General features: G+C 44.8%; 1 long non-coding RNA gene across 1 annotated transcript; it reads left to right on the top strand.

The window, feature by feature from the left end:
• Window positions 1-7,681: 7,681 nt before the first annotated feature.
• LOC309328970 lies at window positions 7,682-9,147 on the top strand. Its single transcript, XR_014150969.1, has 2 exons — window positions 7,682-8,357; window positions 8,390-9,147. It is a non-coding gene; the product is annotated as an uncharacterized lncRNA (long non-coding RNA).
• The last annotated feature ends 2,481 nt before the right edge of the window (window positions 9,148-11,628 follow it).

Consider the following 11,628-nt stretch of genomic DNA (forward strand, 5'->3'; position numbering starts at 1 on the left):
CATACTTCTTCTTCTTTTTAATCAATTATGTAAAGCCAAAATGCACACCATACAGGCCAAATAGGCATTTATGTGGATCTTCTGAAACCACTAAAAGTCTTCCGTTGACTTAAAAAAAATATATCAGTTACAAGATGCTGGATACAAGGTCAGGGCTCACAAATGAGTGTGGCACTTTCTCAGACCTGCTGAATTCTTTCGGCATAAGTAAGGACCGGTCTCTGCAATGCCACTCTCACACTCTTTCCTTCCACCCTAGCAATCTTGAATTAAGGTGGTTCTGAGCCTCTGGTCCTGGGCCCTGCCCAAGACGGGAATGGGAGGGCCTAGGATGGGAAATCCCAATGGCAACCTCCTGTCCCCATTAAATTAACAAGGGCACAGTCCACTAGGAAGGTCTACCCATTGAAATGAATGGGAGATGCCTGGTGAATTGTTCTTCATGGATCGGAACTGTCCATTTCTCGCTCCTGAAACCTACCAGCTCATCTTGCCTCGTAGTACAGCAGGATCTGGTCTGTTCCCATACAAACCACTTAGCTACCTTTCTGAGCGGAGCTCTGTGTGGATCATAAAAGGGACCAAGAGGTCGTTTTTAAAGCAACCTCTCGCATCCAGATGGGACCATCTCTCCACCAGCAACCCCCACTCACCAAATGGATCGGCCTTTGAAATCCAGACTACAATGTGCCAAAAAACAGTGAGTAGAGAAGAGGAGAGGTTACTGAAGAAAGGAGTTTGTGCTAAGCCACACAAAGGCTCATTGCGGACAGCACAACGTGGTTTGCACTAACCATAGTTTAGAGGCCAAAGTATGGTATGAGCTTCTAAACATACAGACAAACCACGGTTCAGAGGAGCTAGTCTGCTTTCATTTTCCATCTGTCAGCAAACCACATTTCACCCGCTCAACACTCATAGTTCTTATGGTGTGGTTTCCTCTGGAAATGGAGTGTCACAACTAAGTATTTGGGCATCACACAAACATATTTAGCTCAAACTACGGTTTGCAGATCTGTCAAATCTTGGCTTCTGATCCTGGTTTGCTGACTGATTGCAAACCATTGTTTATTAATTCAGACATCACCGCTAACCATGGTTTGGTGTTTTCTGAACGTAAGTCATGCTGTAAGGCTGAGATCACCACCTGCCCAGCCTGGGCATCATCTGGAGACAATTCTTTCCTGAACCCAAACAGTGGTCATTCAAACCCTGAGCGCAAGGGAAAATCCCTCCACCCAGGCAATCCGAAGTGAAATTGAATTGGGCACATCTTCATACCACCAAAACATCCTATTCCCTATAACCATTATGTTGTGTGAACCCATCTGTGCAATCTGTCTTGTCAAAGCCTACTTTGTTTACAAAGGTTGGAAGTTAGGCTAGCCAGGTTTCTGATCTGTTTTGTTCTGTTGGGTGAGGTCATGTAACAAACACTAGCTTTGCCAAACCTTTAATACCTTTACAAATTATTATTGCTGTAATTTCAGGAAGCCGGGGTTGCCACTAACAGTCTCCTTAACTTAGAGCAGTGTTCTAATAAGCAAAGGTGCTGTGTTTTTCAAGTCATTTCATGTATGTGTTTATGTGTGTGTGTGTGTGTGTTTAATTACTGACATTTGCATTTATTGCTATTGCCAACTGCTGAGACTCAGAGATTCCCAAATAGTGGCTGTAGATTGATCTGTGAGTAGCAGAAGAGCAGTGAGTGAGATACCAGATTGCAAGGGGTGGGTTTATTGTTAATGTAGGGACGCAGGTGGCGCTATGGTCTAAACCACTGAGTCTTTTGGGCTTGCCGACTGGAAGGTTGGAGGTTTGAATCCTTGTGACAAGGTGAGCTCCCGTTGCTCTGTCCCAACTCCTGCCAACCTAGCAGTTCGAAAGCACACCAGTGCAAGTAGATAAATAGGTACAACTGTGGTGGGAAGGTAAATGGCGTTTCCATGCACTCCGGCTTCTATCACAGTGTTTCATTGCACCAGAAGCGGTTTAGTCATGCTGGCTACATGACCCAGAAAGCTGTCTGTGGACAAACGCTGGCTCCCTTAGCCTGAAAGTGAGATGAGCACTGCAACCCCAGCCTTTGACTGGAGTTAATCGTCCAGAGGTCCTTTACCTTTTTACCTTTTTTGTTAATGTACACTCACTTCAAAGGCAAGCCTGACTCTAGATCCAGTACTATCGATGAGTCCTCCTTCTAAGAAGCTTTACATAAATGTCCTTAGGGCTGCAATCATACATTCCTTTACCTGGGATGGGAGAGAGTCTGCCATCTGCTAAGGTAGAGAGGATTGTACTGTGAAATAGCTGATACAGCAAAAGCCATTTCTTGCCAGTGAATGGAAAAAGGAGGAGGTTAGAAGACGACTAAGGCTTTTTTCATAAATTACACAGGGGCACATTCCTGCTTGGCACTGGGTGACTCCTGGGCTATAGGGGGAGAAATTTGGTTTGCTTCACATTTCAAAGCCAATCTGTTGCCTCGGCAGTTTCCAAAATAATGAGAACCAAAACACAGGCATGCTTTCAAATTTACACTTACCCGAATTCTATAGTGTAATTCTCAAACTAATGTTTACAAAAATGCATCAATTAGGTTAAAGTTTACCTAAAAATGAATGTGTTAATGAAAATGACGTACAAAAATGTGTGGGATTTAGGAGTAATTCCTTGCAAAAAGTGTGTTCCTTAGTGAAAACTACATACAAGAATGTGTTTATTAGGAGAAATCCACACTAAAATGCTGAGGAATTTACATGAGGATTTTGTTTAATCTCAAATTGCAAACTAAATTTAAGATTGGAAAAATGAGAGGCTTCCACACTTCTTTCTTGTATGATCCACCTGTTTGCAAGAATGCATTGCTAACATTTTCACTTTTCGCAGCTATTGGTGCACACTTACAAACATCTTGGACACATAGGTAAGATGCATCAAACGTAATGTGCGAAGAAGCCTAGAGAAAGGGCATTTGCCCAATTTACCTTTTCAGTCTCAGAAATCAGCACATTTTCCATGGTTCAGCAAAAAAGCTGGCAGAGCCACAGCAGTGAAAATACCATAACTCTTTCCTTGGCTGTGGGGAGATTGTGAAAAAAGCTTTCTAAATTCAAAATGCTATTTAGATATGTCTGTCTCTCTGTGTGTGCAGACACTAACTTGTAGTCTGCAAAATAACCTTGCGTAATCAGAAGCACCAGATTACTCCATCTTTTATTTGAAAGAATGGCAGCTTATTCTTGATCCCCGCAAGGAAACAAGGAGAGGAAATGTAATCAGCCATTTGCTGCTATAAACTCAGTTTAATAAATGGGAATAGAAAACCGAAGCTAGCAAACAGCCTGGCATTTTTTAAATTACTGCGGGTCTGAATCCACCCCCAGCAGCCTTTCACTCTCTCTGCTCCCCACCCATTCTTAAGAATATTAGAAGAGCTCTGCTGGATCAAGTTGAAGGCCCATCTGGTCTAGCATCCTGGTCTTACAGTGACCAACTAAATGCCTCTTGAAAACCTGCAAGCAGGACCTGAAAAAACAGTTCTCTCACCTCTTGGGTCTTCAGGAACATACTGACTCCAACAGGTAGACCACAGATGCCGTGTCTAATACAGTGGTGCCTCGCAAGACAAAATTAATCCGTTCCGTGAGGCTCTTCGTATAGCGCTTTTTTCGTCTTTCGAAGCAAGCCCATTGACAGCTTAGCAGATTAGCACTATTAGCGGTTTAGCGGCTTTTAGCGATCAGCTGTGAAGCGGCTTATCAGCAGATCAGCTGATAAGTGGCTTAGCGGCTTAGGAAAAGGGGGGGGGGAGCGAAAAAAACCCGCAGGAACTCGCAAGACATTTTCGTCTTGCGAAGCAAGCCCATAGGGAAATTCGTTTTGTGAAGCGCCTCCAAAACGGAAAACCCTTTCGTCTAGCGGGTTTTCCATCTTGCGAGGCGTTCGTCTTGTGGGGCACCACTGTAAATAGCATTTGATAATCTCGTTCTTCATTAATTGGCCCAATCCTATTTTGCCGCCACCCAAACTGGTGACAGTCACTACCTCTTGTGGGAAGCGATTAAGTGTTAGGTGAAGAAGCACTTTATTTTGTCCCCCCTGAATCTTCTGACATTTATTTTATTTAACAAAATTTGTTTACCACTTAAAGAGGAGGAAGAGGAGTTTGGATTTGATATCCCGCTTTATCACTACTCGAAGGAGTCTCAAAGCGGCTCACATTCTCCTTTCCCTTCCTCCCCCACAGCAAACACTCTGCAAGGTGAGTGGGGCTGAGAGACTTCAGAGAAGTGTGACTGGCCCAAGGTCACCCAGCAGCTGCAGGTGGAGGAGCGGGGAAGCGAACCCGGTTCACCAGATTATGAGTCCACTGCTCTTAACCACTACACCAAGCAGCTTTATCAAATGGCCCCAAATTCTAGTATTATGAGGGAGAAGTTTTCTCCCCGTCTGTTTTCACAATGGACATTATTATGTACCTGTGTTGTGTCCCCCAACCTCCTTGCTCACCTTTTCCCTGAGTTAAAAGCCCCTAACATCACGAAGAGTCGGACACAACTAAACGACTAAACAACAACAACAAAACATCTTACACTTTCCTCATAGTGGGGTTGGTGGATCATTGTTGTTGCCCACCCTGCTTCTTTCAGGTTTTCTAGCTCTACAATACTCTTTTTTGGGGGGCTGAGACCACCAGAACTCTGTACATAGTATTCCAGGTGTGGTCTGTCCTGAAATCCAGGCTCCCTTCTGCTCCCAGGCAGTCTGTGAGAAGGAATAGGAACTGCGCACGCCTGTGGTCCAGGCACTGTGAGGCAGCTCCTATTTGCTTCAGCTGAGATCTTTGCTTGCATACAAATGATCGCTTGATATTGCAGTCCTCCAGTAATGAATATGCATCTGTGAGCTCAGCCTCAGGGTAGTAACTTATGACTGACTCATGGCTGTGTTTGTAATCTCTGGAATGCACTGTCAGAGGCAGTCTGGGAGTCATAAGCGGGGAAAAGCGGTGTTGCGCTGAGGTTTTGCTTGTGGGCCTCCCATAAATATCTGCTTGGCTAGTGTGAGAACAGGATGATGCCCAGAGGAGCCCTTGTTCCATCAGGGCTCTCCTTAGGCTCTTATGGAATCCAGCGGGTTTAACTGGGGTCAATGCCTTTTCTCCCCAATAACCTACAATGCTGTTAAAACACAAACTGCCTTTTAGCCGGGCAAGAACTGCAGGGCCCAATTGCACTCATGGAAGGGCAATGAGCAGAAATCATGGAGAAACAGGATGGCAATGTAGTATATTTCCTGCAAGGCCCTTGTGGGGATAGCCTGGTGGAAGATGGTCAGGATAGTGGAATTGGGAAAGGAGGGAGCAGTGGGTATGGGGTCACTTAATCTACCATGTTCCTTCTGGGGCCAACTGATTTCCAAACATGTATCTCTGAATTCATGCTATGCAAGGTACATGAGCACTGTGCATTCATAACATTCGCCTGGCCTGTGGCAACTTGGCAAAGTAATATTTGTGTGTCTGTGGCACATCAGCCTTCTGTTGAGCATGCCCGTGGATGCAGCTTCTATACAGTGGTACCTCGGGTTAAAAACTTAATTCATTCTGGAGGTCTGTTCGTAACCTGAAACTGTTCTTAGCCTGAAGCACCACTTTAGCTAATGGGGCCTCCTGCTGCCGCTGTGCCGCTGCTGCACGAATTCTGTTCTCATCCTGAAGCAAAGTTCTTAACCCAAGGTAGTATTTCTGGGTTAGTGGAGTCTGTAACCTGAAGCGTATGTTACCTGAAGCGTATGTAACCCAAGGTACCCCTGTAGTCGAGTTGCTTTCTAATACACACAGGGGGACGCAGGTGGCGCTGTAGTCTAAACCACTGAGCCTCTTGGGCTTGCCGATCGGAAGGTCGGCGGTTCGAATCCCTGCAACGGAGTGAGCTCTCATTGCTTTGTCCCGGCTTCTGCCAACCTAGCAGTTCAAAAGCACACCATTGCAAGTGGATAATTAAGTACCGCTGCGGCACCATTTTCATGCACTCTGGCTTCTGTCACAGTGTTCCGTTGTGCCAGAAGTGGTTTAGTCCTGCTGGCCACATGATCCGGAAAGCTGTCTGTGGACAAACGCCAGCTCCCTCGGCCTGAAAGCGAGATGAGCACCGCAATCCCATAGTCGCCTTTGACTAGTCCAGCTTTGACTGGACTTAACTGTCCAGGGGTCCTTTACCTTTCCCCCTTACACACAGGTACCGCTTTCTGAACACAATGCATTCCCAGGAAATTGTCCTTTATGCAAATGTTCACATAACGAGCAGATGATTTCCATTGTTTCCTATGGGAACATTTCCAATCCGTGCTCTCTCTCGCCAGTCTTTCTGCCTGAAACTGCTGCAACCAATCAGCAGAAGCCAAACAAGGGAAAAACTGGTTTGTCCAATCTCCTTCCCTCCCTCCCTGGTTTCTGCCCGAAATATCTGACGCCGACCAGCAAAACAAAAAACAAGTAAGGAAGTGGGCAAACTCTGGCTCTTCAGATATCTGAATCAGCCATTTGTGTAGTGAGGATTGGATATAATTCTTTGTGTTTGGATAAATGAGATTTCAGATAACAATAGCAGGACTCTTTAGACAGGCTTGTAACTATTTACACACCTGATTTCGTGAGGCAGGTAGTAGTTGTTTCTTGCATGACCAGGCGAGGGAAATTTTAACAATAATTATTTTGTTCTCTGGCATCCCATTGTAGTCCAAAAGTGATTAACTTGTGTGCGTATGAGAAGGCTGCTAGTAAACCTTCATCTTGTGGTCTAGTCACCTGGGTGAATTTATTTGCAAAGCAGCTCTTATCCTTATTTGCCCTTAACTGATGCATGTAAGTGTTGGTATGAGTGTTTGGATGCAAGAAAAATTCCATGCTGTTTTCTTAATTCTATGCACATTGGAGATGAGTTAAATAAATGTGGCTTTTCCTGGAAGTTGGTTACTTAGCAAATCAGTTTCATTCAACAAAGTACACATGAGATATTTATCAACTCTCCTTCCCGCACACTTGCTGTTGTTGCAGTTAGTAGAGTTCAGTTTAAGTTTCTTTATCTTGACCCCAAGCCAAGAAAGCTCAAGGCAGTAAAATGCATGAAACAAATCAGCTGCAATATGCTATCAGGAAGACGGGTGCTTGGGAGAGAGCTCAGACTGGCAGCATACACAGGAGTGAGAGGCTCCACCCTGATCTGATCAACAGCTTCCTTGTGCTTCTTAGAATCATAGAATCATAGAGTTGGAAGAGACCACAAGGGCCATCGAGTCCAACCCCCTGCCAAGCAGGAAACACCATCAGAGCACTCCTGACATATGGTTGTCAAACCTCTGCTTAAAGACCTCCAAAGAAGGAGACTCCACCACACTCCTTGGCAGCAAATTCCACTGTTGAACAGCTCTTACTGTCAGGAAGTTCTTCCTAATGTTTAGGTGGAATCTTCTTTCTTGTAGTTTGGAACCATTGCTCCGTGTCCGCTTCTCTGGAGCAGCAGAAAACAACCTTTCTCCCTCCTCTATGTGACATCCTTTTATATATTTGAAAATGGCTATCATATCCCCCCCTTAACCTCCTCTTCTCCAGGCTAAACATGCCCAGCTCCCTTAGCCGTTCCGCATAAGGCATCGTTTCCAGGCCTTTGACTCCTCCTGAGTAGCTCCTTTGCAGCTAGCAAGACACAGCAATTGGAGTTTGTGCCTGGCTCACTTCCTCTTCTGCTTTTGTCCTGTGGCCCTGGGAGAGATCAGGGCTGGCCAGGAACCCAAGCAGATGCTGTGAAGATCTCCAGTCCTTGGGTAGAGATATCTGCATCCATTGGCTCTTCAGGTTCACTGGCCATCTGAAGATCTGCTGGAGGGTCTTGCTGCTCCTCAGAGGAGACCTCAGGTTCAAGGTCTGGGCCAAGAGGGGCAGAATCTTGAGATATATTTAGAACTGGAAAATCATTTTGAAAGATGCAATTCAATGGGTTGTTTCCCCCAAACCATCCACGCCTGATGTCATGTGTGAAGTCAGGTAAAGGACAGGTAAACATGTGGCCTTAAAGGAGCCACATTTGGGAGCTTCAGGTTCACTCACGGTTGCTCCTTGGCAAACAGGGCTCACTAACAATCAGTTGATCAGCTCTGACAGCAAGTCACTTTGAAGTTGTCCATTTGCTAGTGTGCATACCGTGGCTGCAAAGTGCTTCTTTTTAGAGACAGCCCCGCCCACCTGTCAAAGTGGCCCACAGTTACAAGTGGGAGAGGCAAGGATCCAGCCCACCAGGCTGCAAAGCTTCTTCTCCTCTCCATTGATTAGGCAAAAGGATTGAGAGCTTGACTTGGTTTTAGGCAGCTTACTACGTTCTATGAATAGGGATCCGACCTTAGTAAGGATGCCCTGGCTCATATATTGCTTTCTCCTTATGGTCACCCTGAGAGGGCCATTCTTAAATGTATGAAGCAGAGTGCTGTGTTAATTGATTCTTCTTTGATAAGGGTGCCCCGAATGCCAAGAGTGTAATTATAATTGTAACCTCTGTATATATGATGCTGTGTTTGCATGTGGTCATTCTGTTGGACATCCTGTTTGCTTGCTTTTTTTTAAACTCCGTGTCAAATGTCACTGTTGCACATGTCCTTTGATCCAAGCCATATAATGGGTATATCATTATGTGAGCAACAGTTTGTAAGATTATGCTTTGTTGCTTAACTCAGCCTTGTAGCCCAATTCATCCTCCTCATTTCTCCTTGGCGGACATTTTGCACTCACGGGAAAAGAAATACAAGAGTCATAGCATTTAAGTGATTCATTTAAGTGATTCATTAGATTATTCAAGTGGAAATATTTTGATCAACTAGGAGGTGCCTCCATTTAGTCAGCATTTAAAAATAATTTTGAATATGTATCAACAAATTTAGATGACGACTAAAAGGGGAATTCTCTTTAAATATGCCACAACCCATGCATGCTTCTCCTAAAAACAAAGGAAATGTGCTTTCTTCCCTTTAGAATTATTGTTTTCTCCATATTTTTATTATTTATTCGCTTTGTAAACTGCTTTGAGGTTTTAAAACAATCGAGCGGGGTATAAATTTCATGACATAAATAAAATAAACGATCACCCAACAGTGCTATCCTATGCATGTCTACCCTGATGTAAGTTCTACTGGCAACAATGGGACTTGCTCTCCGCTGAGCTGATAGAGGGTTGCACAACCAAACACACAAATATCAGCCCTAGTAAATATTGCAACTAGTTGGTAGGTGAGTGGACATGAGGCTAATTGGAAGCCTGCTATCTCCACATATCTGAATGCATGGTTCTTATTACTTTGGCTTGATGTCAATGATGACAAGCTCCTCTGAAGAGAGAGGGCTCAGCCTGGCATTGTTTGGTTGTCTCTATTAGGCTCCAAGTGATGGGGACGCAGGTGGCGCTGTGGTCTAAACCACTGAGCCTCTTGGGTTTGTTGATTCCTTGGGTTGGCAGTTCGAATCCCTGTGACAGGGTGAGCTCCCGTTGCTTTGTCCCAGCTCCTGCCAACCTAGCATTTGAAAGCATGCCAGTGCAAGTAGATAAATAGGTACCACTGTGGTGGGAAGGTAAACAGCGTTTCCATGTGCTCTTGTTTCCGTCACAGTGTCCGTTGCTCCAGAAGTGGTTTAGTCCTGCTGGCCACATGAGCCGGAAAGCTGTCTGTGGACAAATGCCGGCTCCCTTGGCCTGAAAGTGAGATGAGCGCCACAACCCCATAGTCACCTTTGACTGGACTTAACCGTCCAGGGGTCCTTTACCCTTTCTACCTTATAGGCTCCAAGTAACATCTGACCAAATGTTAGCATTTTACCACACATCCAACCTTACCCAGACACTCAAGGATGTTTAAAGAGTGCTCTCACAAGATCAAACACCACCCACCACTCTCACAAGATCAAACCCACCCACCCACCCACCCACCCTCACTGTTTCTCAGGAGTTTACCAACCACTGATAGACAATGAGCAAATTGATGCAATGTACAGAGTTAAGGTTGGGGCTGAAGAGGAAGCCTTCTGCCTGACATGCTGGTTTTGTTAAGTACAAGCAGTTTCAAACCTGCATCCTCCGACCTGAAGTCTGAAGCGGAGCAATCCAGCAACCAGTAAATGAGTGATAAATTTCACTGTGTTCTCATTTAAAGGCAAACTTAACCCTAATGCACACTTCCCCAAACAGCAAGAGAACAGAGAAACAGCCATCCTTTGAAAGCCACAAGTCTCTGAATTTTGCAATAAATCTCCAAAGCCTGGTGATGTGTACAAAACTGTGTACCCTACAGTAAAACGTGCATTGCAATACATATACCGTATTAGTGAAAATAACATGCCAAAAATGCATTATGCATTATGCTGGGGGGGGGGGGAATGTGTTGTACAGAATTTTAAAAATAAAGAAATCAAAACAGATAGAAAAATGTGGAGAATTTAACTTAAGGTGGGGCGGGGGGCGGGGGAAAAAATGGCGAAAAACCAAAACTGATAAGGTCCGCCCATCCCTAATATTGCACCATACTGTTGATTGTGTAACACTGCTCTAAGATTTTAGGGTTTTCTACAGTAATTCCTTTGCCAAATGCAGCTTTCCTTAGGTGTCTTGTTCTTGACATACGCTTGCCCACACAAACATTTCAGGTCAGGTCAGGCCACCCAATTGACCTTCAGTTTAATATTCTTAACACTATAGGGACTCAACGAAATTTATTTCCCACCAAGGGCCACAGCTGCACCCAAGATATGGAGAAGGCTCTTTAAACCCTCTGCACCCTGGCCGTAACACTTTCCAGAAGCACATGCTGTGTTGATAACCAACAAAGGGAGGTATGCTACATATTACACAGGATGGGACACTCCTAGCCTCCTCTTGCGAGATCCAGCAGGAACACACCCAAATATTGGTCCATTAGGGGAAATGAGGCACTGCCCCTACCTGCCTGCCTTCTGACATCCAGTCCAGAAGGTACCACTGGCTATCGGCTTCTTCCCATTTATTTAGTTTTGTAGAACTCAGAAGGGAGGAGGATGGGGACATATTTGGAATCTGTTGGCTTTGCCTATCATTGGCTCTGGCCATTGGGCACCAGCCTCCACTGTCCAGCTGAAGGCAGACTCACCTGCCCTTTTTCTAACATTAGTATTAGATCCAGCTTTGTTCTAAGGTCATCTTCCAAGCAGATGATGCTCACGTATACAAGAATAACGGGACACTAAGGCATCAGTTAGAATTTCCACTTCTAAAATAAAGAGCATTGCAAAAATTGGGGATTAGCTAGCCAGGTGTTCTCGTTTTTGTCTCTTTTTTTCCACTTTGCTGTTATTTGGTGTGTGTTTTTTAAATAAAGTTCTCCATGTGCGCTGTTGGCCATTACGTGCAAAGTTTGTGTATTTTTATAGTGTGCAAACTCTATATACACGTTAAATGCTACTGGTTAAGTGCTGTTTGGTTTGCGGGGGGGTGGGGTGGCGAACAACGCTGCAGCTTCATAGCTGTACAGCAAAGGGAATCACTGGAAGATGCGACATTGGCTTTTGATCGTGTTGTTGCTTTTGTAAAATAAACTTTCATAATGATTTGG

Source organism: Podarcis erhardii (genome assembly GCF_964252035.2).
Source record: "Podarcis erhardii genome assembly, chromosome: 14".
In the NCBI taxonomy this organism is placed as follows: Eukaryota; Metazoa; Chordata; class Lepidosauria; order Squamata; family Lacertidae; genus Podarcis; species Podarcis erhardii.